Consider the following 13,907-nt stretch of genomic DNA (forward strand, 5'->3'; position numbering starts at 1 on the left):
AGTGTGGACCTTAAGAAGCTAAAGTGATAACTTAGGTTCATTCATTAATCACTGTGGTAGTGAACTAAACTTACACATTTTTAGACCCTTGTCTGTTCAACTCTAAACCTCTGAGTTAGTCACACTCTGCTTGGTGAGTCACAGAGGCTCTGGATCATTATTTAGACAAACTGATGTTATCTGAGCGTTCAGTTCAAATCCTATGCTCTCCTATCAGAGCTTAAGCTTCCAGCCTTACATACTCCAGTCTTCAGTGTCACAATACAAGATCCTTCAGAACTCTTGCTAATATGCTGATTTGGTGCTCAAGAAACAAGAAACATCTCCTCGTGTCAGCGTGGGTTTCCTCTGGATGCTCCGGTTTCCCTCACACATTTCAAAGACTATAAGTGAGGAAGAGACTCAATTTATCTTAGATTTCGAATTTCATTCTCTATTTTGCACATTCAAACTTGCATGATACGCTCAGTTACTTCACGTGTGATAATCCATTGCGTTTAGTGTTGATGCGCAACCTGATGAAACATCTAAAGTCGTTGTATCTGGATTTAGTTCATCACAAAAATAATCTCTACATCTGTTTGTGTTTGTTTGTTTCAGCCTCTAGAGGGCGCTGTGGTGGGTAAAGAGTTGACGGTCAAGATCACGTTCCAGAACCCGCTGTCACAAGTGTTGAGGAACGTTTTGTTCCGTATAGAGGGATTGGGAATGCAAAGCATCAGAAAGATACCGTATGGGTAAGTGTTTAACAGTAGTTTAATTTCAGCTGTGACGTGTTCATGCACTGTAGATATGCTTCAAAACATAAATTGTACTGCATTAAATATGATATTTAAAGAGTAAAAAGCTGGATTTAAAACACTGTCATTGTGAAGCCTTCTAATGCTCTCGCTTCTCTTGAAGAGTACTAAGGATCATCTGCATTGAATAATAATTCTGTATTTTCATTCACAGTTAATGTAATTCAACAAGATCCCCCATGTTTAAATTATATCCTGTCTGTTGTAATGTTTATGTTAGCAGATATTCATTGTTCTCCCATGTGTATTTGCATAATAACTAGAAAGTTTTTTGGTTTACAAGACATATCAGTTATAGAATTGAACACTTTCAGATGATGCAGTCATTAAAATATAAGCCAAAGCTGGAGAGGAGAGAGAAAATGGCTTCAGAGATTTCCTTACAAAATAACATGGAGAAACATTCTGGAAATTTAGCATATTATGTAGAAATTCAACATATATATTTAATCATATAACATTTTATAGTAGATAAAAAAGCAAAGTAATAATGACTGAGAAAAGCAAGGAAGTCATTGTCTTGACTAGAAATATAGACTCATAATAAATCAGCCATTCAAATGTGTATAAAACTATATTTTATTATAGTTCTTGGTTTAGTTTGCTCTTATCACATTTACATTTTCTTTATAATTGTAAGTAAAATATACTTTTATTTTTTAAACAGCACATCCATAGTTAATCTTTTCAGATTTCAAGTTTTTTTTTTTTTTTTTTTTTCATCTGACAGGAGTGATGATCAGTGGGTTTGAGTTTTCACCTTCATCATTAGTGCCTGGGCTGAAACATGGATAGAGTTTGTCAGTGAAAGTCTGACCACTGTAAGAGTAGATATGAGATCTGGACTCCACGTCATAAAAAGAGACCAGACCCTCCTTATAATCCACAAACACACCAACCTTCTCAGGTTTCACTCTCTTAGGGAACATAACCGGTGGATTATCACAAACTATATTTAGATCATCATTAATCAGCACCAGAATCCAGTATCCATTCTCAGGACTCGGTAAACTGTCAGTCTCCTCCTTCCTGTTAATGGATTCTCTGGCGACTCCTAAAGCCCACCCAGTCTTTCCCTTCACCTGCACCTCATAGTAAAATCTCCCTGAACTGAATCCCTGCTTTGCCAGAACACAAAACTCATCAAATATCTTTGGGTTTTCTGGGACGTCCTGCTCAGTGTCTCCAGCACTGACTTGTTTTCCATCATCAGACAGGATGAGATATGGATCCGCTGTATCAGGATCCAGAGTCACATCCACTGAGAGAGATCAGACATTTCAGATGTACAGTATATAATATAGATTAACAAAGTATTGTGAGTGAGGAAAATTGCATCAATCACACTGTACCTGCAAACTTCTGCACAAACTCCAACCCTGTGGACACAGATGACAATATAATGATGAATTATTTATAGCAATAGTTTCAGGTTAACAGTGAGTTTCTCTCTACTGGCAGCATCAGTGGCATGTAAATGTTGCTCGCCCCTTCGTTTGTAAAACTAAATGCAGAATGTGTTTAGAGTAAATATACTTACAATAGGAGTCTATGGGAAAAACATAATGAGGATTTAAGTGAAGAAATTTGAAGCTTGTATTTTTTATCAAAGCTCTATTATTAACAATTCAGTAATATGTGTCATTATAGTTTGTATACAGATAGTTACACATTCTGTTCTAGTATTTCAAGCAAAACTGCTTTAAATGGTCATGAGTTAAAGTTTATATATGACAGGGTTAGTTGTTTAATGATTATATGGTAACCCTTTATAATAACTGCACGCTATTAATCATTAGTAAAGCATTACTAAACAGTTAATTCATCATTTATAAAGCATTAATAAACATTAATAAGCAGTTTATAAATACAACTATAAATGCTTTATTCTTGATTTATAAGCATATCTATAATGTGTTTAATACTTGTATTTTCAGACTTTATTAATGATCAATTTATCATTTCTAAATGAAGTATAGCATTATTTACAAACAGTTATTTAGGAGTTATCATTGGTTCATAAGATCACTTAGAAAGTGTAAGTAAATGATTAACTGTTTAAATACATTATTATTCAGACATATACTAATAGTTACTTAGTGTGTTAATAAATGCTTTATTAACATGCATTTCTACTGTAATTCATGATTAATTCAGGTTGTTATAAAGCATTTACTAGTGGTCAGTTAACTATTTTTGTGAGCTCATCTAAAGTGAGGACTAGTTATGCCTTGTAAAGCATTTACAAAGGAGATTTAAAGGCTGTTAAATATTTTTATGTTCTGTATCACTGTGTTGTGTTTGTTTCCTTTTTCTATTTAGAAGATCAATGAGCCTTTAAATCTCCTTTGTAAATGCTTTACAAAGCATAAATAGTCCTCACTTTAGATGAGCTCACAAAAATAGTTAACTGACCACTAGTAAATGCTTTATAACAACCTGCATTTACTACATTTACTTACACTTTCTAAGTGATCTTATTAGTCAATGACAACACTGTTTTTAAATAATGCTATACTTCATTTAGAAATGATAAATTGAGGAACGATTTAACTGCACATTGAAAAAAAACATTCAAAAGTTTGTTCATGAAGACGCCAAAAATTGGAACAAATTGCTGGAGCCCCTCTTTTTCACAGGCAAGGTCCTGCAAGCTTGCTGGACGTCCTGAGAGAAACTTGGAAGGACGGACCTTCCGATAGCAGAAACGAAATTCAGTATATGCTGGACCTGAGATTAAAACCCCACACTTTGGGGCAGCTCTCTATGGAGAATTTGTTACAGGCCCAGGACAAACAGTGTCGGCTGGGAACCAGGCTGCATGAATTTTCACCGGGAGATAAAGTACTTGTATTGCTCCCTACGTCTAGTTCGAAATTACTCGTCAAGTATCAAGGACTCTTTGAGGTCACACGGTGAGGAACACCCTAACCCTAACCCCAGTCTCAATTATGAGGTTAGTTGAACAGACAGGAGCAAGGCACATCAAATATATCACCTCAGCCTCCTTAAAAAATGGAGTGAGGCCGAGTCAGTGATGCCAGCGATGGAGGGGAGGAAGATCTCAAGCCAGAAGTGATCACCAAAATCCAATCTCTTGCTCTTTCCCCAGGAGGAGATCACCTCTCGCTAGAGGTCTTCACGGGTCCAAAAATTTGTGCCCGAACCCGAAAGAGACCCGTAATGTGCTACACCGAACCAGCCCGGATCCGTCTATTATTTCAAAAGCTAGACCCGGACCCGTGCAGATCCGAGAAATGCCTAACCGGACCCGACCCGGACCCATCTATTATTTCAAAAGCTAGACCCGGACCCGTGCAGATCCGAGAAATGCCTAACCGGACCCCACCCGGACCCGTCTATTATTTGAAAGCTGGACCCGAAACCGCCGGGAAGACACAGGCCCGACTGGACCCGATTATCACATATTCCACCTTAAACTGCTATTACAAGTCAATAAACCCTTTGCGAAAAATACAACTTTTTTTCTTACCTAATTTAAGGAGCTGTGGTAGCGTAGTATAGTCTCCTCTCCCTTCCTTGTAACGTTAACGTTACCTGACTGGCTGTGATCATGCATTACAATCCTCCGACAAGAAAGTTATCCATGTTATTCCTCTCGTTATTTCAAGTCCAAGCTTAATCCACTCATTATTTCAGCTTCAGAAATCCACTTGATGTCACGGTGAGCACATGTAACTTACATTCTGACTCGGGTTAACTCGCATAATAACTTTGACTGTTTGCCCTTTTGAACAATAATAACGATTGCTCGTTCAGTGCCATGGCCGCCTGGTCAAATGAACCTGATTCAGCACCATATTGAGATCGAGCCGGGCGTGGTGGTACGCAGCCGGCCATATCGTCTACCTGAACACACAAAAAAAGGTCGTTCAGACTGAATTAGAGGCGATTCTAGACATGGGAGTAATAGAAGAATCCTACAGTAATTAGTCATATGGAGCATCTGTGTGCTGTCCTGAGAATGCTAAGGGTGGCCGGCCTGATGGTCCACCAGAAGAAGTGTGCGGTTAGCTGTGTGGAGGTCAGGTATCTGGGCTTCCACTTTGGTCATGGACAGGTGTGTCCCCAATTTAGTAAGACTGCAGCAGTTGCAACCTGTCTGAGACCCAAGACCAAACAGGAGGTGAGGCAGTTCCTGGGGCTGGTGGGATATTGCAGAAGGTTTGTGCCAAATTATTCAGACCTCATCAGCCGCTGACTGACTTGACTAAAAGGAAGCACCAGATCCGCTCCGGTGGACGGATCAGTGTCAGCAGGTTTTCAACCAAGTAAAGGCTGCTCTGTGTGGCGGGCCGCTATTACATTCTCCTGATTTTTGTCCTCCTGACTGACTCGTTGGACAGAGGGCTTAGAGCGGTCCTGTCGCAGAAGATAGAGGGAGAGGCCAGTGCTATACATCAGTAACAAGCTCTCAAAGAGAGAGACAAAGTACAGATTTAGCAATTAGATGGCCCTCCGCTATTATCTCCTGGGATGCAATTCTCCCTCTGTTTGGACCATGCACCCTTGCAGTGGCTCAAGGGCATGAAGGATACCAACGCATGGATCACCCGTTGGTGTCTGGCATTACAGCCCTTCAAATTTAGGGTGGTCCACAGGCCGGGGTACAGATTCCTATCCAGGAATGTGGGGCCTGAGTCGGGCAGTGGGGGTATGTGGCGAGGGGCGCGTGGTTCAGTGAGGTCTGCAGCGGGAGAGAGAGTCGGGAGATGAGCAGTGAGTAAGTAGGTCAAGTGCAAAATGACAAACACCTGTGTCTTGTTGCAGTAATTGACGCGGAGAGACCGGATAAGAGCCAAAGGGAAACGGGAAGTAATGAGAGAACCTGGACTGAGGACTCGTGCTGTTTGAACTTGTGATACTGCTTGAGAAACTGCTGTCACTTTGTTTACAAGTTTGTTAAGAGCGCAGAGAGCACAAGTTTTGTTTTAGTTTCATTTGTGGAAATAATATAAAGCACGAGCCTCAGTAAGCCGGCTCAGCCTTCTTCCTTCCTCACTCTGAACTTTATCTCGACTGTATTTAAAATTCACATACCAGTTTGATTTAGTTTTTCATTCAGTGTCTCTTGAGTTTTCTTCAGTTGAGTCAGGGCTCTATACAGAGAGTTCACATTCACATCAGAGTCAATCCTGATCTCAGTCCAGTTCTTGGTGTGTGGACGACTGTCCAGGGATGAGCACATCTATAGCAGGAAAGACAATTATTTTATTATTGTTATTTTTTTTAATTTGACATTATTACTGTTTTGTTCTGTTTAATTTAGAAAGACCGGTCCTGTAATATTGTACATAATGACAGATGTTGACAGACCTGTATGAGATGGAGATGATCGTCAGTGTGTGAGAGCTGCTCCAGCTCAGTGTTTCTCCTCTTCAGCTCAGTGATTTCCTGATGCAGCTCTTTAATGAGATCTTCAGCCTGTTTCTCTGCTGCTTTCTGCTGTTCCTCCATCATCTTCAGCAGATCAGACTGATATCGCTCAATGGAGCGGATCAGATCAGTGAAGAGCTCAACACTGAAGGATCTCTCTTTATCTGTGTTTCTCTATAAAATAAATTAGCAGATTAAATATAATATATAAATATATAATATAAATAAAATATTTTCAGGCACGAAAATATTTTCTCACACAATCTGCTTTTATCATGATAAGCAATTCTCTCTGTAGTTAAAACATTAAAACGTCACAGGAAAAGTGTTCAAAAGCATCGCACACACTACAAATATTTATATTTATTGAATATAAAAAATGTTGTAACTTCTCAGTAATGATTTCATGTAATTTAAGTGTTTCAGTCTTTTATTTATTTAAACTGTTATTGTGAACATGCACTGTATTAATGATTAGGACTCATAATGAAGGTTTACGGTTTTACTTCATCTGCCATTAGATAAATATGCTTCAGTTTCACTAAATGGTCCATCGCGCTGGTACAGGACATTTAAGAATGAATGGATATTTGCTTCAAGTGACAGGCTTGGTGAGTGAAATTTTATTTGTATTATCTTTCTGTATATGTATAATTTTCTTTAGATTTTCTGTCTAAAAGTGACCAAAAAGACATTTAACTCCAGCTCACCATCGGTGTCGCCAAACTGCTCCATCTCCAAAATGTTTGTACGCATGGGTCAGAGTTTGCGTGCTGGTGCGCACATTTTCCCATTAAGTTTGTTTTTATAAATCACATATGCGTTGTAAGTGCTCTTTCAGGGCCTGTTTTGTGCGTACACAATGGTTATAAATGAGGCCTCAGATCTTCAAAATCCCCTTCTGCCATATCATCTTCCGGGATTTGGCTTTTGCTTTCTACAGTCGCCATTCATTATGTTTACATTATTACATTATTTGACAATGACACGTACGTGCCAGCTTTGCAGGTCATGCATTCTGCTTCTGCTTCACACGGATCCCGACCGAGACGAAAACACAGGAATTTTTTTACCAATGTTAAAACGCACATCAACCGATCACTTGTTTAGCGTTCATGTAAACACTACATTCAGATTCACCAATCGGAATGAATTCAGTCCGATTGAAACAAAAGGTGTTCATGTAAACATAATGAATGGTGACTGTAAAAAGCAAAAGCCAAATCCCGGACATTTTGGGCAATCTCAAAATCCCGGCCGGATATGTCCGGGAAAAAGATGACGTATGGTCACCCCTACTACTCAGCTTTCTCCACAGAGCAAGAGACTGTTAGCTTAGCTTAAAAAAAAGATGGCTGACAATATTTGTACATTCTGTGAGTGAGATCCCAACCTTTATGGGTTGAAAACATGCGGAACGAGCTCCTCCTACTGGCTGTAGTCTCTCGCCTCTGGACAAAAAAGCCTCAGATGATGCAAAATGATAATTTTAGTGTCATCTGAGGTTTTTTTCCAGACACACAATACAGAAATCTCTGGTCTCAGGGGGACATGAGGGAGGGAAGCACGGTCACTCGAAAATACTACCGGGTTTCTACTGATGCAAAGCTTAATGCTAATCAGTGAAGTATCCCTTTAAGGGTTATTATGTAATTTACATGTTTAAAAAAAAAAAAAAAAAAAAAATCTCTCCTCATCTACTGGTATCATGTCAATTAATTTATTTAATTGAGCACCTTTATTAAGCAGATTGAAATGTTATAATGCAATATTAATTTAGCATTTTTACTTCCACTCACTTTTCTCAGCTCTACTGAGTTCTGGATCTCTTGAATCTTCTTCATTCTGTCCTGGATCATCTGATAAACGTCTATCAGTGTCTGATCCAGCTGATGAGACACACAGAGAAACACACAGGTATAGATTCCATATTCATTTCATATTCATTCCATATTAGTCATTTGAACAATTATTTTTAAACCATTTAATGACTTCAAAAATTTAGTTTGGTGGCTTTTAGTTCATGTCTCTAAGCTGTGTACTCTTGAAAGTTGACAAAATTAACTTTTGGCATATATACAAATTTAAGATTTATAATCTTTCTTTTCTACAAGACACAATTTCAAGACTCATCTTGCACCGCTTGTCCAATCAAACTGGCTGAAATAAAAGTTACGAGCCCTTCAAAATGACCTGCACCAACATCAACATAGGAAAACTGCATTTCAAACTGTGTTTAAGGAGTTTAGTTTGCATCTCTTTACCTTCTTCTCTCGACTCTCCTCCTCTATAGGAACAGTGTTGTGAGTCCTGTGATCAGCGGAGGACGCCATGACTGACAAAACAATGAAGAGAAGTAAGAGAGCAGTTTTGATAATACTAATACTCAAAGAATATTATGTATTTCTCCACTGACGGCCCTTCAAAAGTAGCTGGGAAAATATTTCTTCTCCAAGTGACATAAATCCCACATATCTCACTGTATCTGAGATCCACGGCTCATACAGCAATATTAAAGGAAAAGTGTTTGGGACTGTGTGAACTCTCTTTCCAATTCAGCTCCGGTTATGTGTGGCGTTGTATTATTTCAACTCCAAACATGAAATGATCTTGTTTTGATGGCTTTATGGACGAGGATTTATTTAAATTTCAGGTTTTTGAAGGGGAAATGCACAAGTTAAACCAGTTTACAAGACTTCTCACTTTTAACTAACTATTAACTACAACTTTCACCTCAACAAACTCCTAATTACTGCTTATTAATAGTTAGTAAGGTATTGGGTAGGATTATGGGATGTATAATATGGTTTTGCATAATAAAGGCATTATTATGTGCTTTATAAGTCCTAATAAACAGCCAATATCCTAGTAATATACATGCTAAGCACATAGTTAACAGTGAGAATTGGACTAAAGTGTTACTAAAGTGTTATCATACATAAATATGCATATAAATAAATGTTTCAGACTCTTTCACACAGCAGACTGATCTCAGGTAAGTTAGATGATACACTATCAGACTTCTCTATGACATATATACTAAAAATGATTAATAAAATGAACCTTTACTTGAAATGCAATAGTTAGACGTTAAAGCATTTGAGTAACAGTTTTTTCCTCTGAAATGTGATGATTTTTACTAACCTTTAGCACTAAATGAGTGTGAGAGAAACGAGTGTTATTGAAGCGCTGCTCTGTGTTGTCTGAGGATGCAGTCGTCATGGTAACTCTCAAACTCTCAACTGCCAATCAGAATTTAGAAAATGCAGCTTAATTCCCTGCAATACACACTCATTAAAACACCTTAATGTAATAAAACACCTTATAAAATACAAGTAAATACTAGTTCACACATGCAAACATCAAATAATATACAAATAACACAACATTCTTGTGACCCAAATTCAATGTGGGGGGTGACGTGTGTTTTATGTCATTTTAAAAAAAAAATGTTTCTTAGTTTTCGAACATCCAGTCTGACAAAAGTCTTTTATTCTTTAATATAGTCTCCTTCAGAGGAACAGTTGCTATAGCCTATATATTGACGCCACTGAAGATGATGAAGATGAGGAGAGAAACCACAGCTGAGGAAGAACAGAGCGATGATGATGATGATTATTATGATGATGACGATGATGACGACGATGATGATGATATTCCATCAGGTATGTTTCATCCTTTAATGTTTTTACTTTTTCATGACATTTGTCTGCTGTCAGAATCTGTTACAAGAGTTGCTTTTAAAGTCACTTTTCTACAGTTTTATTCCTCATCTGTGTAAAACTCTTGTAAACGCTGGCTTTTTAGCAATGATATATTAATGAAGGGCTGCTATTTTGATTATCTGCCATTTATTTCTTGTTTTATTAAGAAAGAAACATGTTAATCCTCATCCTGCCCATGTTCTCCTTCAATCAATGTGCAAATTAAAGGCTATAACACAAGTATAAATGAATGAATGTAGCTTATGATATACATTATATACAAAAGCATGTTTTTCATTACTGTTATAACAGAGTACTCTATTATCTACTATATTTGATCATATAAACATGACAGAATTGACCTTAAACATGTAAAAACAAATACTTCTGTTTCTTTCTTTCTAGTTCCCGTCCATTTCTTTTTGCTTAACATTTGCCACAATAGAATATCTGTGGTCATTTTTAGACTTGATGGATGTAAAAGATGAAAGTGACAAACTGAGATAATAGTTTTTTAATAGTTAAGTGACAAACTGCTGATATTGTGGTAAAAACTGTCATTGTGAAGCCTTCTAATGCTCTCACTTCTCTTGAAGAATATGTACTAGATTTATGGATCATCTGCATTAAATAATAATTCAGTATTTTCATTCACAATTAATGCAATTCAACAATAAAGATCCTCCATGTTTAATTATATCCTGTCTGTCTGTTGTAATGTTTATGTAAAAAGATATTCATTGTTCTCCAATGTGTATTTGCATAATAATTATCAAGCTGTTTAGATTATACTCAATATCAGTTATAGAATTGAACATTTGTCTTTATTCAGATGATGCCGTTATTACAATATAAACCAAGATCATCAATATTTCACAAGTAATTCAATGTTTACAGCTGGAGAGAGAGAAAATGGCTTCAGAGATTTCCTTACAAAATAACATGTTGAAACACAGTAAGTGTAGCATATTATGTACAATTTAACCATATATAATATTAAATTATATGTCAATTTCATAATAAATTTGAAAACCAAAAGCAAAGTATAAATGAAAGAGAAAAGCAAACAAATCATTGTGTTGATCAGAAATAATTCATAATAAATTGTCCATTCAAATGGAGCCGTGATGAAATATATTTTTTAAACGAATCGCACAAGTATATATGTCTCACAAATATTTGATTATATAGTTGATGTTTTGTCAATGACTGATTTTTAAAGGCCTGAATATACAGGGTTTTTGCACTTGTACACATTTTGTCTATCACATATTATTTTATTTTTTATAATTGTAAGTAAAATCGGTAACAATTTATACGTTTACTGTAATAAAGTATTTACAAATAATTTGCAAACTATTAGTTTATAGTTAATTAACAGTTTATAAACTGTAGTTAATACATTAATAGACAATTTAAATAATGAGATCTTCATTCGTTGTCACTGTAATTACCAAAGTGTTGTTTAATTTGCTCATGTATAAAAAGTTAGATAATGATTTGTTAACAACTAATTCTCACTTTAGATTGTCATTAATTAAGTGCTTTAAACCAATCTTTATTAGACATTTAAGGGGTCATGAACTGGATTTTTTTATATATATAATGAGGTGCACTTATAATGTAAATGTAATTTTGACATAAATTTTTTTTCACAATTTAGTAACAAATGGCAATTTTCTTTCCTGATTTTAGCCTCCGATTTCTGTTTGAAGGGGCGTGTCTGCTGTGATTGGCTGTGAGACATCAGTGTAAACGCCCACAGCTGTGATTGGCTGTGAGATGTTAGTGTAAACGCCCACAGCTGTGATTGGCTGTGAGATGTCAGTGTAAACGCCCACTGCTGTGATTGGCTGTGAGATGTCAGTGTAATACGCCCACTGCTGTGATTGGCTGTGAGACGTCAGTGTAATACGCCCACTGCTGTGATTGGCTGTGAGACGTCAGTGTAAATGCCCACTGCTGTGATTGGCTGTGAGACATCAGTGTAAACGCCCACTGCTGTGATTGGCTGTCAGATTTCATTTCTAGCGGAAGTGATGGTGTCTACCACTGCCTGTGGTAGACCACCTAGAACCTCCGCGTCCCGTCCAGGAACCAGACATGGAGTTTTCAGAGGTCTGGACGTGGGTGCCATAGAGTGCCCCATCACTGAGAAAGGAGGTCCTTCCTCAGAGGAATCGGCCAAGGAGGGGCTGTCGCGAGGAGCAAGAGTTCCGTGAACCAAGTCCTGGTGGGCCAATATGGCGCCACTAATGGCGCTTTTCCACTGCATGGTACGGCTCGGTTCGGCTCGGTACGGTTCGACTCGGCGCGGAACGGTTCGGCTCGCTTCGCTTTTCCACTGCGTGGTACGACTCGACTCGGTACGGCACGGTTCGGTTCGCTTTAGCTCGGTTGCTTTTCCACTGCAGTTAGTACCGCTTCAAAGTGGGTGGGACTGATCGTTATAGTTGCCGTCTCTACTACCATGACATCATCATATTAAATGCAAATTTTTCATTCCGTGTTTCCCCATCCACTCCTCGGCAACCAACGAGAGGAACGTCTGCACCTCGTCCACTGACCACGATTTAGCCATTTCTTTTTTTGAAGTTTATACTCTTTTTTTTTTTTTTTTTCTCTCTTTTTTTTAAAGCAAAAATACTTTTAAAACAGGCGCTACAGCGCTGGCTGTTGTCTACTGGCTATTTAAATCTAGCGGGTTTAGTGTCTCGTGTCGTAAATACAATGACGCTGGTAGTGATGATTCTGTCTGACCAATCAGTGATCTGCAGTGTTTTCACGTCACATTTTAGTATCGGTACGGTACGCTTGGAACCTCAACAGAGGTGGTACCATTTAAAGCGAGCCGAAGCGAGCCGTACCGTACCGTACCATGCAGTGGAAATGCGCCAAAAGTGAGCCGTACTGAACCGAGCCGTACCGTACCATGCAGTGGAAAAGCGCCATAACAGGACCTGCTCCTCGTCCTCCCTGACCTTGCACAGGGTCTGTGCAAGAAGGTTCACTGGAGGAAATGCATACTTGCGCAGGTCCCGGGGCCAGCTGTGAGCCAGGGCGTCCGTGCCGAGGGTCCCCTCGGTCAGGGAGTAAAACCACTGGCAATGGGTCATGTCTGGAGAGGCAAACAGGTCTACCTGTGCGACTCCGAAGACACTCCAAATCAGCTGGACTGCCTGGGGATGGAGTCGCCATTCTCCTGGCAGGGGAGGCAGCCGTGAGAGCTCGTCTGCCACACGGTTGAGCTCCCCTGGAACATGAATGGCACGAAGCGACCTCAGATGCTTTCTGACTCCATAGAGTTTAGTTGTGCAGTGTAACAGCGTCATTGATTACATAACGGGAGTTTTGGCAAGTGTCCAGATAAACTGTTTGATTGGTATAAAGGGACCGTTCTTTGATCACTTTCTGAATATAATTTAATCACAGTTTAAATAACAGATTATTTTCATGCTACTAAGAGAAACAATGTGAAGTTGATCGTTTAGTCACTGGCTTGATTTACTGACGTATAAACAGTATTGAATAATTTTGAGACATCTTTCTGAACTTGAATAATTACACATCAGAAATCACTGATCAGAGATCAGGCATTAGAGTAAACATGGTTACTTACATGTTTGTGGTGTTGCAGTGTGTGTGTGTGTGCGTGTGTGTGTGTGAGAGAGTCTGTGTGTGTGTGAGAGAGTGTGTGTGTGTTTTGAGAGTGTATGTGTGTGAGTGTGTGCGCGTGTGAGAGTGTGTGTGTGTGTGTGTGTGTGTGCGTGTGAGTTTGTGTGTGAGTGTTTGTGTGTGTTTGTGAATGTGTTGGTGTGTGTGTGTGTGTGTGTGTGTGTGAGAGTGTTTGTGAGTCTGTGTGTGTGTCTGTGTGTGTATTTGTAAACATTTTAACATAAAATACTAATGTAATTAATGCCTAATAAAGGCTGGATTAAAGCATTAAATGAATAACTTTTTCTGTGACCTAATCTAAAGTGAGAACTATGAAATAAAAAATAAAAAA

The 13,907-nt window shown here is 38.4% G+C and overlaps 1 long non-coding RNA gene and 1 pseudogene across 2 annotated transcripts in view; one reads left to right on the plus strand and one right to left on the minus strand.

Annotated features, from left to right (window-relative positions):
• Nucleotides 1-1,519: 1,519 nt before the first annotated feature.
• Nucleotides 1,520-13,907, minus strand: part of LOC311073183 — a 111,975-nt pseudogene continuing 99,587 nt past the window's right edge. The window contains exons 10-16 of the transcript XR_014609540.1: nt 12,888-13,154; nt 8,462-8,532; nt 7,997-8,086; nt 6,138-6,371; nt 5,862-6,009; nt 2,153-2,179; nt 1,520-2,061 (exon numbers count right to left, since the gene is read on the minus strand). The product of XR_014609540.1 is annotated as an uncharacterized misc_RNA (transcript). The remainder of the gene's footprint in view (nt 2,062-2,152; nt 2,180-5,861; nt 6,010-6,137; nt 6,372-7,996; nt 8,087-8,461; nt 8,533-12,887; nt 13,155-13,907) is intronic.
• LOC311073012 lies at nt 8,026-9,840 on the plus strand. Its single transcript, XR_014604099.1, has 3 exons — nt 8,026-8,114; nt 8,491-8,553; nt 9,704-9,840. It is a non-coding gene; the product is annotated as an uncharacterized lncRNA (long non-coding RNA).

This window comes from Abramis brama, assembly GCF_963993115.1.
Source record: "Abramis brama genome assembly, chromosome: 22".
NCBI classification, from domain to species: domain Eukaryota; kingdom Metazoa; phylum Chordata; class Actinopteri; order Cypriniformes; family Leuciscidae; genus Abramis; species Abramis brama.